This window comes from Mobula birostris, chromosome 5 (genome assembly GCF_030028105.1).
Source record: "Mobula birostris isolate sMobBir1 chromosome 5, sMobBir1.hap1, whole genome shotgun sequence".
NCBI classification, from domain to species: domain Eukaryota; kingdom Metazoa; phylum Chordata; class Chondrichthyes; order Myliobatiformes; family Myliobatidae; genus Mobula; species Mobula birostris.
In genome coordinates, this window is record NC_092374.1 from 103,147,435 (window position 1) to 103,159,593 (window position 12,159).

Here is a 12,159-nt window from a genome sequence, read left to right on the forward strand (position 1 = left end):
GTTAAATATTGTTTATACCCCCTCACAAAATGTTCCTGAGTGTGTTATCTCTTTAGATGCTGAGAAAGCTTTTGATAGAGTAGAACGGCCTTACTTATTTAAGGTGCTTGAAATGTTTAATTTTAGCTCGAAATTTATATCCTGGATCAAACTGTTATATCATTCTCCTGTGGTCTCGGTCCCGTACTAACTCTTTAAGATCACCTTTTTTCCCTCTTTTTCGAGGTACTCAACAAGGTTGTCCTCTTAGTCCTGTATTATTTGATATTGCATTAGAACCTCTTGCAATTCCCATTCGAGAATCTCCAAATATAACTGGGATAACTCGTGGCTTAAAGTCCCATAAAATATCACTCTATGCTGGTGACTTACTTTTATTTATTTCTAATCCTCAAAAATCCATCCCTGCTGTTTTAGAGTTATTAGCACAATTCAGTCTCTTTTCAGGTTATAAATTAAATCTTAGTAAGAGTGAACTTTTCCCGATTAATAAACAACTTCCGTTATATCATAACTTTCTGTTTAAATTGATTAATAATTATTTTTCATATCTTGGGATTAAAATTACTTGTAAACACAAAGATTTATTTAAGATTAACTTTTTACCCTTAATTGACCATATTATTCAACTTTCATCTAAATGGTTTCCATTATATTTAACTTTGATTGGTCGTATTAATGCAGTTAAGATGCTTTTCCTGCCAAAATTTTTATATATATTTCAGGCATTACCGATTTTTGTTCCAAAATCTTTTTTTGATAAAGTTGACTCAAAAATTTCTTCATTTATTTGGCAAAATAAAAACCCGAGACTAGGTAAAATACATTTACAGAAAGCTAAGAGAAATGGAGGTTTAGCATTACCTAACTTTAGATTCTACTATTGGGCAATTAATATTCGACATATGAAATTTTGGTTACTTGACCAGGATATACTATCCATTCCTAAATGGGTAGCATTGGAATTACAATCTGTTCAGGGCTATACACTTGGCTCTATTTTAGATTCCTCTCTTCCTTTTGATTTGAAACGCCTCAAACAGGTCTCTAACCCGATAGTTAAATATACCTTACATATTTGGTTTCAATTCAGAAAATATTTTGATCTTAACCAATTTGGGCTAGCGATTCCTATTTTAGGTAACATATTTTTTCCTCCCTCTTTTACGGATCGTGCTTTTCAAATTTGGAAGACTAAGGGTATTTCACGGTTTTTGGATTTATTTTTAGATGGTTCCCTTATGTCTTTTGAACAATTATCTAATAAATATAATTTATCAAGAATACATTTTTTTAGATATCTACAAGTTAGAAATTTCCTAAGTAATATACTTTCTTCCTTTCCAATGCTTCCTCCTACATATATTTTAGATACTATAATTAACCTTAATCCATGTCAGAAAGGTGCATCGGCTATGATGAAACTTAGGAAAGCTCCATTTGATAAGATTAGGGTAGATTGGGAACAGGAATTGGGTTCTATCATTTCCGTGGATGACTGGGGGCAGATTTTACAATTAGTCAATACTTCCTCTATCTGTGCTAAACATTCCCTAATTCAATTTAAAGTTGGTCATAGAGCACATATGTCCAAAGATAAATTAGCTCACTTTTATTCCCATATTAACCCTTTTTGTGATAGATGTCCGGGGCAGATAGCTTCTTTAACTCATATGTTTTGGTCTTGTCCCACTCTGGAAACTTTTTGGAGAGACATTTTTAATATTATCTCAAAGGTATTGAATATAGATATCTCTCTTCACCCTATTACTGCTATCTTTGGACTACCTAAAATTTCCAGTAATCTTTCTCCTTCAGCCCGTAGAATGATTGCATTTCTTACTTTAATGGCAAAAAGATGTATCTTACAACATTGGAAAGAGCTTAATGCTCCAACCACCTTTTTTTGGTTTTCTCAGACGATATTATGCTTGAATTTAGAGAAGATTAGAAGTAATCTTTATGATTCCTCACTATAATTTGAACAGACCTGGAGATCTTTTATTCAATATTTTCATTTAATGTAATTTTTTTTCTTCTCTTTTTTGCTCCATATTTATACTCCCTTCTTGTTTTTTTTACTGTTTTTAATGGAGGTCGGGTTTGAGGACGTGATTTTAAGTTCTTTAACTCTACTTGGTTCCAAGATAGCCCATTGCTTTGCTTTGCTTTTAGTTTAGTTACACAGTGGGTTTTTTTTGGTTTCTATCAGCTTTGCACATCTGGACACTACAATTTCTCCCCATTCTTCTTTACAAAACTGCTCAAGCTCTGTTAGATTACATGGGGATCGTGAGTGAACAGCCATTTTCAAGTCCAGCCACAAATTCTCAATTGGATTGAGGTCTGGACTCTGACTTGGCCACTCCAGAAAATTAACTTTGTTGTTTTAAAGCCATTCCCGTGTAGCACTAGCTTTATGCTTAGGGTCATTTTCTTGCTGGAAAACGAATCTTCTCCCAAGTTGCAGTTCTCTTCTAGACTGCATTAGGTTTTCCTCCAGGATTTCCCTGCATTTTGCTGCAATCATTTTACTGTCCACCTTCACAAGCCTTCCATGAAGCATCCCCACAGCATGATGCAGACACCACCATGCTTCATGGTAGGGATGGTGTGTTTTTGATGATGTGCTGTGTTTGGCTTACACCAAACAAATCATTTACTCTGATGTATAAAAAGTTCAATTTTGGTTTCATTCATCAGGCCACAGAACCTTCTTCCAGCTGACTTCAGAGTCTCCCCCATGCCTTCTGGCAAACTCTAGCCAAGATTTCATGTGAGTTTTTTCAACAGTGGCTTTCCCTTTGCCTTGCCACTCTCCCATAAAGCAGTGACTGGTGAAGCACCTGGGCAACAGTTGTTGTACACGTCATCTCTCCCATCTCAGTCACTGAAGCATGTAACTCTAGGGTTGTCATAGGTCTCTTGGTGTCCTCCCTCACTAGCCCCCTTCTAGCATGTTCACTCAGTTTTTGAGGACGGTCTCCTCTAGCAGATTTACAGCTGTGCCATATTCTTTCCATTTCTTGATGATTGACTTAACTGTACTCCAAGGGATATTCAGTGAGTTGGAAATGTTCTTGTATCCATCTTTTGACTTGTGCTTTGTCTTCATGGTGTAGTTTTTACCAGGATACAGACTCACCAGCTTCTGGGCCTTCCGGATACGGGTGTATTTTCACTACCATCAACTGAAACACCTTGAATACACAAGGTGATCTCTATTTAACTAATTATGTGATTTCTAAAACCAATTGGCTGCTCCAATGATGATTTGGTGTCCCTTATTAAAAGGGAAAATACTTATACAATCAATTATTTTGTGTTTTATATTTGTAATTAATTTAGATCACTTTGTAGAGATCTGTTTTCGCTTTGACACAAAAGAGTCTTTTTCTATTGATCAGTGTCAAAACATACCAAATTGAATCCACTGTGATTCAATGTTGTAAAAGAATAAAGCATGAAAACTTCCGAGGGAGGTGAATCCTTTTTATAGGCAGTGTAACTCATGATGTGAACATAGAACATAGAACATTACAGCTCAGTACAGGCCCTTTGGCCCACGATGTAATGCATACCTTTTAACTTAGCAGTCTGGATGGAGAGTGTAAATTGGATCAAGAGTTAAAATTGGCATGTCGCGAAGGTAATGCTACAGTTGTTATGGGGGATTTTAACATGCAGGTAGACTGGAAGAATCAGGTTGGTACTGGACCCCATGAAAGGGAGTTTGTGGAGTCCCTCTGAGATGGATTCTTAGGACAGCTTGTACTGGAGCCTACCAGAGAGAACGCAATTCTAGATTTAACGTTGTGCAATGAACAGGATTAGATCAAGGACCTCGAGGTAAAGGAGCCATTTGGAGGTAGTGACTATAATATGATAAGTTTTAATTTACAAAATGAGAGGGAGAAGGGAAAATCCAAAGTGTCAATATTACAGTTGAACAAAGGGAACTATAGAGCTATGAGGGAGGAGCTGGCTAATGTTCAATGGAGCAATTCCCTAGCAGGGATGACAGTGGAACAACAATGCAGGTATTTCTGGGAATAATGTAGAAGGTGCAGGATCAGTTAATTCCAAAGAGGAAGAAAGATCCTAAAGAAAGATACTAAGGGGAGTAAGGGGAGGTCGTGGCCGACAAGGGAAGTAAAGGACAGTATAAAAATAAAAGAGAAGAAGTATAACATAGCAAAGAAGAGTGGGAAGCCGGAGGATTGGGAAACTTTTAAAGAGCAACAGAAGATAACTAAAAAGGCAACATGTGGAGAAAAAATGAGGTACGGAGGTAAACTAGCCAAGAATATGAAGGAGGATAGTAAAAGCTTCTTTAGATATGTGAAAAGGAAAAAAAATAAATTGGGCCCTTGAGGACAGAAACGGGTGAATTTATTATGGGGAACAAGGAAATGGCAGACGAGTTGAACAGGTACTTTGGATCTGTCTTCACTAGAGAAGACATAAACAATCTCCCAGATATAATAGTGACCAAAGTACCTAGGGTAATGGATGAACTGAAGGAAATTTATATTAGGCAGGAAATGGTGTTGGATAGATTGTTGGATCTGAAGGCCGATAAGTCCCTGGAACCTGATAGTCTGTATCCCAGGGAACTTAAGGAGTTGGCTTTAGAAATCGTAGATGCATTGGTAATCATTTTCCAATGTTCTATAGACTCAGGATCAGTTCCTGTGGATTGGAGGGTGGCTAATGTTGTCCCACTTTTCAAGAAAGGAGGGAGAGAAAAAACAGGAAATTATAGAACGGTTAGCCTGATGAGAGTGGTGGGAAAGATGCTGGAGTCAATTATAAAAGATGAAATTACGACACATTTGGATAGCAGCAACAGGATTGGTCCGGGTCAGCATGGATTTATGAAGGGGAAATCATGCTTGACTATTCTTCTGGAATTTTTTGAGGATGTAACTATGAAAATGGACAAGGGAGAGCCAGTGGATGTAGTGTACCTGGACTTTCAGAAAGCCTTTGATAAAGTCCCACATAGGAGATTAGTGGGCAAAATTAGGGCACATGGTATTGGGGGCAGAGTACTAACATGGATTAAAAATTGGCTGGTTGACAGGAAACAGAGTAGCGATTAACGGGTCCCTCTCGGAATGGCAGGTGGTGACCAGTGGGGTACCGCAGGGTTCAGTTCTGGGACCGCAGCTGCTTACAATATACATTAATGATTTAGGTGATGGGATTAAACGTAACATTAGCAAATTTGCAGATGACACAAAGCTGGGTGGCAGTGTGAAATGTGAGGAGGATGTTGTGAGAATGCAGGGTGACTTGGACAGGCTGAGTGAGTGGAGGATGCATGGCAGATGCAGTTTAATGTGGATAAATGTGAGGTTATCCACTTCGGTGGTAAGAACAGGAAGGCAGGTTATTGACTAAATGGAGTCAAGTTAGCAAAAGGGGAAGTCCAACAAGATCTAGGTGTTCTTGTACATCAATCATTGAAAGCAAGCATGCAAGTACAGCCGGCAGTGAAGAATGCTAATGGCATGCTGGCCTTCATAACAAGGGGAATTGAGTATAAGAGCAAAGAGGTCCTTTTGCAGCTGTACAAGGCCCTGGTGAGACCACACCTGGAGTATTGTGTGCAGTTTTGGTCTCTAAATTTGAGGAAGGACATTCATGCTATTGAGGGAGTGCAGCGTAGGTTCACAAGGTTAATTCCCGGGATGGAGAGACTGTCATATGTTGAAAGATTAGAATTTGGAAGGATGAGATGGGATCTGATTGAAGCATATAAGATTATTAAGGGACTGGACACGCTGGAAGCAGGAAGCATGTTCCCGCTGATGGGTGATGGATGAGAGGTCACAGTTTAAGAATAAGTGGTAGGCCATTTAGAACGGAGTTGAGGAAAAACTTTTTCACCCAGAGAGTGGTGGATATGTGGAATTCTCTGCCCCAGAAGGCAGTGGAGGCCAAGTCTCTGGATGCTTTCAAGAGATGGATAGAGCTCTTAAAGATAGTGGAATCAAAGGTTATGGGGATAAGGCAGGAACTGGATATTGATTGTGGATGATCAGCAATGATCACAGTGAATGGTGGTGCTGGCTCAAAGGGTCAAATGGCCTGTTCCTGCACCTATTGTCTATTGCCTATTCTAAGATCAATCTAGATTTTCCCTCCCACATAACCCTCCATTTTTCTCTTACACATGTGCCTATTTAAGATTAGCTTAAATGCCCCAAATGTATCTGCCTCTACTGCCAACCTGGTAGTGTGTTCCACACAATCACCTCTCTCTCCGCAAAAAGAAACTTTTCTCTGACATGTGCCCTATACTTCCCTCCAGTCGCCTCTCCATCTGCCTTTATATATGTGTGGGTGATATATGTGAATACTGATGAAGATGAGATCTCTTATGACTGTCTTAGGCTTCTTCTGTACAGATATAATCAACCATTCAGACCTCTGTGATGAAGATTCCGGAAAACAATGGATGCACCTTGGTATCAATTTAAAGATCTTAACTTGCAAAGTGCAATGTTTCAATGACTGCCATTGACACATATGTTTAAAGTTCAAAAGTTCAAGGAAGATTTATTATCAAAGTACAAATATGTTAGTATATACAACCCTGAGATTTATTTTTCTTGCTACAGGGAAAAAGAAATATGCTGAAATTTTATGAAAAGAACTTTACATTAAACCTTCAAAGGCTGACGAACAACCTGTATACAAAAGAAGATAAGGAGAGCAAATAAAAACAATACTGAGAGTGTGAGTTGTAAGGGAATCCTTGAAGGTGATTCTGTAGGTTGTAGAGAAGTGGTGAGTGAGTTTATTTGTCATATCAGGAGCCTGATGGTTGTGGGGATGAACTACAACCAACATTGTGGCAAACTCCTTAGAGTAAACATATTCTACCAGTGAACAATGTGGCCGTGAAGAGTTACGTTATTGAACTTGCTGTTTTGTTAATCCACCTAAGTTTACTCATTGTCATATATATCCAATACAAAGTATAACTTTTGCCCTCCTAGACCTCTTATCTGTCAGCCAGTAATATGCCAACACTGGAAGATGTATAAATAGAAGAAGATCCTGAAATAGTTTTTCACAATATCTAATTCTTATTATTCACTCAGCTATAAAATGTTCCCTATTGCATATGGAGGAACAAAACTTACTGAATGCCAGTCGGAAAATCTTGAAAGTATTTCCATCATTTTATTATGCATCACTCATACAGAGATACACTATTTTTTATTACTGACTCAGATTGCTTCACCCATGCAGTTTTGAAGCTATTTCATCTTTGCAGACCTCACACGGACTCCATGATTGCAAATAGTTGATGGGTACACACATTTTGAAATGACATCAGTGCTGAAGGAACAAAGATGCTTTAATATTGTGAATCATTTACTCTCTCCGCACACTTACAATTCTGCGAGAGGAATAAAACAACAGAAAATGCTGGAAATATTTTGCAGCTCAGGCAGCATTTATGGAGAAAGGGAATTCACATTTGACTGATATCTGGGGAAATGGAATGATCTTGAAAAAGTATAATATATGAAAAGAAAATCTAATTAGATGTAAGATGATTAATGAATCATAATCTTCTTCACCGATTACAAGGTACAACTTCCTGATTAAATTGTCATTGTATACTGAATTTCCTGTATTATACAATGAACTGCTCCTACATCAGCTATGCCACTGCTACATAAAATAGTTTTTGTCCCTGAACTGCATCTTGATCATAAATTTATTCAGACATTAGCGTGCACAGTGAAAATTTCCAAATCGGCAAATGACACAAATGGAACAACGCAAACAGTACACAGGACATTTGTAGATTGCAAGTGGAAAAAGATGGGCAAGCTGAACAGATAACCCTTACAGTGTGCCTGATGCACAGTGTGTACTTAAGGAAGGATATATTTTCACTGGAGGTAGTGTGCAGAAGATTCACTGGATGAATTCATGTGATGGTTAGCAGAGCATATGGGAACTTAGGATTCATAAATAGAGACAGTGAGTTCTAAACTGAAGTTATCCTCGGGCATTAAGAAAAATGCAAAATAATTTCACTGAAATATATAACATCTTAACAGCAGATGTTGCGGTAGTTCCACTAGTGGGAGTACCTCATTAAAGGTATCTGTTAGTCTTGCGAGACCATGGATCTGCACCTGGAAAATCTTCACTCTCCAGGGTGCAGGCCTGGGCAAGGTTGTATGGAAGACCAGCAGTTGCCCATGCTGCAAGTCTCCCCTCTCCACGACACCAATGTTGTCCAAGGGAAGGGCATTAGGACCCATACAGCTTGGCACCAGTGTTGTCGCAGAGCAATGTGTGATTAAGTGCCTTGCTCAAGGATACATCACGTTGCCTCGGCTGGGGCTCGAACTCACGACCTTCAGGTCGCTAGTCCAATGCCTTAACCACTTGGCCACGTGCCTACTCGAGTATTGAATACCAAGGTTCATAATTACCAGTATTTTAAAACAGTGATGTGTTGGAATTTCTTCTCACTGAAACTGGTACATCACTGGAATTGTCTGGTAACTCTAGATCAACTGGAAGTAATTAAAGAAGAGGAAGATATGTTTTAGAAAGATGGGAAAATTGAGGACAATGCACACCAGGCATAGAGGAGACATTGTGACCTGGGGCAACAGTCATGATCATATTGAATGGTGGAACATCCTGGAAGGACCTAATCTTTTTCGTAATTCTGTGTATTCTTGAAAATGTGCAAAATATTGTTTGGGTCTCAACATGATTATTGCACACAATTCTGGTCACCAACTTCTAGGAACAATGTGAATATTTTAATGACTATGTAGAATGGTTCCAGAAATGAGGACAAACTGGATAGACTGGGGTTATTTCTTTAGCAAGGAAGATGGAGAGAAAATTTGGTCATGGTGTATAAAATCATGATTAATTTACAATGGGTAAATAACGTAGAGTTGTTCCTATGTGCAAACAACTAAAGACCAAGAGTATAATGGTCTGGCTAAACAGGCAGATGTAGCAGATAATTTTACAGGGTGCTGGTGAGATTGAGACTCACTCCTTCATTTCGTAAGTTGATGGAGAGGATCCTGAGAGGCAGTATTTATGAACATTTGGAGAGGTATAATATGGTTAGGAATAGTCAGCATGGCTTTGTCAAAGGCAGGTCATGCCTTATGAGCCTGATTGAATTTTTTGAGGATGTGACTATACACATTGATGAAGGTAGAGCTGTAGATGTAGTGTATATGGATTCCAGCAAGGTATTTGATAAGGTACCCCATGCAAGGCTTATTGAGAAAGTAAGGAAACATGGGATCTAAGGGGACATTGCTTTGTGGATCCAGAACTGGCTTGCCCACAGAAGGCAAAGAGAGGTTGCAGGACAGGTCATATTCTGCATGGAGGCTGGTGACCAGTGGTGTGCCTCAGGGATGTGTTCTGGGACCCTTTGTGATTTTTATAAATGACCTGGAATAGGAAGTGGAGGGATGGATTAGTAAATTTGCTGATGACACAAAGGTCAGGGTGTTGTGGATAGTGTAGAGGGCTGTCAGAGGATACAGTTGGACATTAATAGAATGCAAAACTGGTCTGAGGAGTGGCAGATGGAGTTCAACTCAGGTAAGTGTGAGGTGATTCATTTTGGTAGGTCAAATATAATGACAGAATCTGGTATTAGTGGTTGGACTCTTGGCAGTGTGGAGGATCAGAGGGATCTTGGGGTCCGAGTCCATAGGATATTCAAAGCTGCTGCACAGGTTGACTCTGTGGTTAAGAGGCATATGGTGCATTGGCCTTCATTAACCGTGGGATTGAGTTTAAGAGCCGAGAGGTAATGTTACAGCTATCTCAGACCCTGGTCAGACCCTACTTGGAGTACTGTGCCAATTCTGGTCACCTCATTACAGGAAGGATGTGGAAACTGTAGGAAGGGTGCAGAGGAGATTTACAAGGATGTTGTCTGGATTGGGGAGCATGCTTTATGAGAATAGTTTGAGTGAACTTGGCCTTTTCTCCTTGGAGCGACAGAGGATGAGAGGTGACCTGATAAAGGTGTATAAGATGATGAGAGGCATTGATCATGTGGATAGTCAGAGGCTTTTTCCCAGGGTTGAAATGGCTAGCACGAGAGGGCACAGTTTTATGGTGCTTGGAAGTAGGTAGAGAGGAGATGTCAGGGGTAAGTTTTTTTCACACAGAGAGTGGTGAGTGCGTGGAATGGGCTGCCGGTAACTGTGGTGCAGGCGGAAACGATAGGCTGTTTTAAGAGACTCTTGGATAGGTACGTGAAGCTTGGAAAAATAGAGGGCTATGGGTAACCCAAGGTAATTTCTAAAGTAAGTACGTTTGGCACAGCTTTGTGAGCTGGAGGGCCTTATTGTGCTGTAGGTTTTCTCTGTGTCTTTCAGCTGTTTGCGATTGGGATGTGACACATTTACTGTCCCTTGCCTTGAATCAGAGTCAGGTTTAATAGCATCGACATATGTCGCAAAATTTGATTTTATCTAGGGACAGTGTTGCAAGGCCTGGAGTGACAGAGAACTGAAAAATGTGCGGTTGCTCCTCTCAAATCCCAAAGATGGGATTGTCTGCTGTAAATTATCCAGGACAATCAGTAGAGAGTCAATGAACATGAGAGAAAATAGATAACATGGAAATAAGTGGGGGGAATGGGAATAATGAGATTGCTCTAAGAACCAACGTAGTGCTAATGGGCTGAATGGCCTCCTACACCAGAGAGAGAGAGAGAAGTTATGGATTTTTTTGCTCTGAAAGAGTTTACTTTACAAATGCAGTTTCTGTGATTGTGGTTGTGTATGTGTGAGTGAATGAAAAGAGAATAAAGAAATAAGAATTACATCTTTGGCTCGGAGAGTAGAAATAGTTTAATTATTTCTTACTTCTTTGAAGTATTTTCCTGGGAAGATCACCTAAGATGAGCTTCCCGAAGGCACACAAATGACTGTAACTTCAAAATGTTTCCGCAGTTCTTTTGTGATAGCTGAGCGAACTGCGCCTCTTTTGCGTTGTAAGGTAAAGATGATCATCTCAACCTTCAACGCAAACACCATCCGCCTCTTGCCTCGATGCACAGAGTTGGCATCACAGGCAAGCAGATACGAGATCTCCATCCTGGTGGTCCAAGAACACCGTCATGTACACCCTGACGAAGAGATAAGGTTCACAGAGGTAGAGGGGATGCACCTCATCACCTCGTCTGCATGGAGAGATCCGACGACGATGTCAGCACAAGGTAGAGTAGGGCTGACGTTGAACCGCAAGGCGAAGGAGGCACTGAGGCGCATAGTTTCAGTCAGTGACAGAATCCTTACTGCGGAACTTGACAGAAACCCGGCGACCTCTGTCATCATCTGTTACTCACCGCACAACTGCAGCAAGGAGAAGGAGGTGGAGGCCTTCTACAGTAAGCTTCACAAAGTTGTCATTTCAATACCGACACATAACTTCCTGGCTGTGCTCGACAATTTTAACGCCCAGGTCGGACTGGAAGATGTTCCATACTCATACCAAGACTTTACCAACAGAAATGGACAATACCTAGTTGATTTCATCCACGAACACAGTCTCATTGCCGCCAACACACAACTCAAGAAGCGAGCTGGTAAACTGTGGACATATGAAAACAGAGCCTCCACCTACAGGAAACAGCTCAATTACATCCTCGTAAGAACAAAATGGCGTAATTAAGTGATCAACACTGAAGCCTACAGCACTTTCAACTCAGTCAGTTCTGATCACAGAGTAGTGTCAAAGCAAGTGAGACTGAGCCTGCGGCAACCCAAAGCCACAGGTCCCAAGGAGAAGCTAGACTGGAAGGCATTCTCCTCACAACCTGTTCTTCAAGCCCAATACACAGTAGAGGTGAGAAATCACTTCCGCTCACTGGAAAGGGGAGAGGAAGACACTGCCACTGACCGCTAACAATGGCTCATAGACACACACACAGGTGCAACAAAGAGTTTGCCTACTGTGAAGTGAATCAAAAAGAGTCGGATCTCGAAACATCCTCGTGTCATCTCAGCAAGAAGTGTGGTCAATGCTTGTCATGCCGAACTTAGAAGGAGCGAAACAGAAGAGGTTGTGAGGTTGTGAGTGGTGGTAAAAATCTTCTGAGGTGTATATATTTCAATGCTAGGA

General features: G+C 40.2%; 1 pseudogene; it reads left to right on the forward strand.

Annotated features, from left to right (window-relative positions):
• The first annotated feature begins 11,040 nt into the window (after positions 1–11,040).
• On the forward strand, positions 11,041–11,943 carry LOC140198394 (craniofacial development protein 2-like; annotated as a pseudogene).
• The last annotated feature ends 216 nt before the right edge of the window (positions 11,944–12,159 follow it).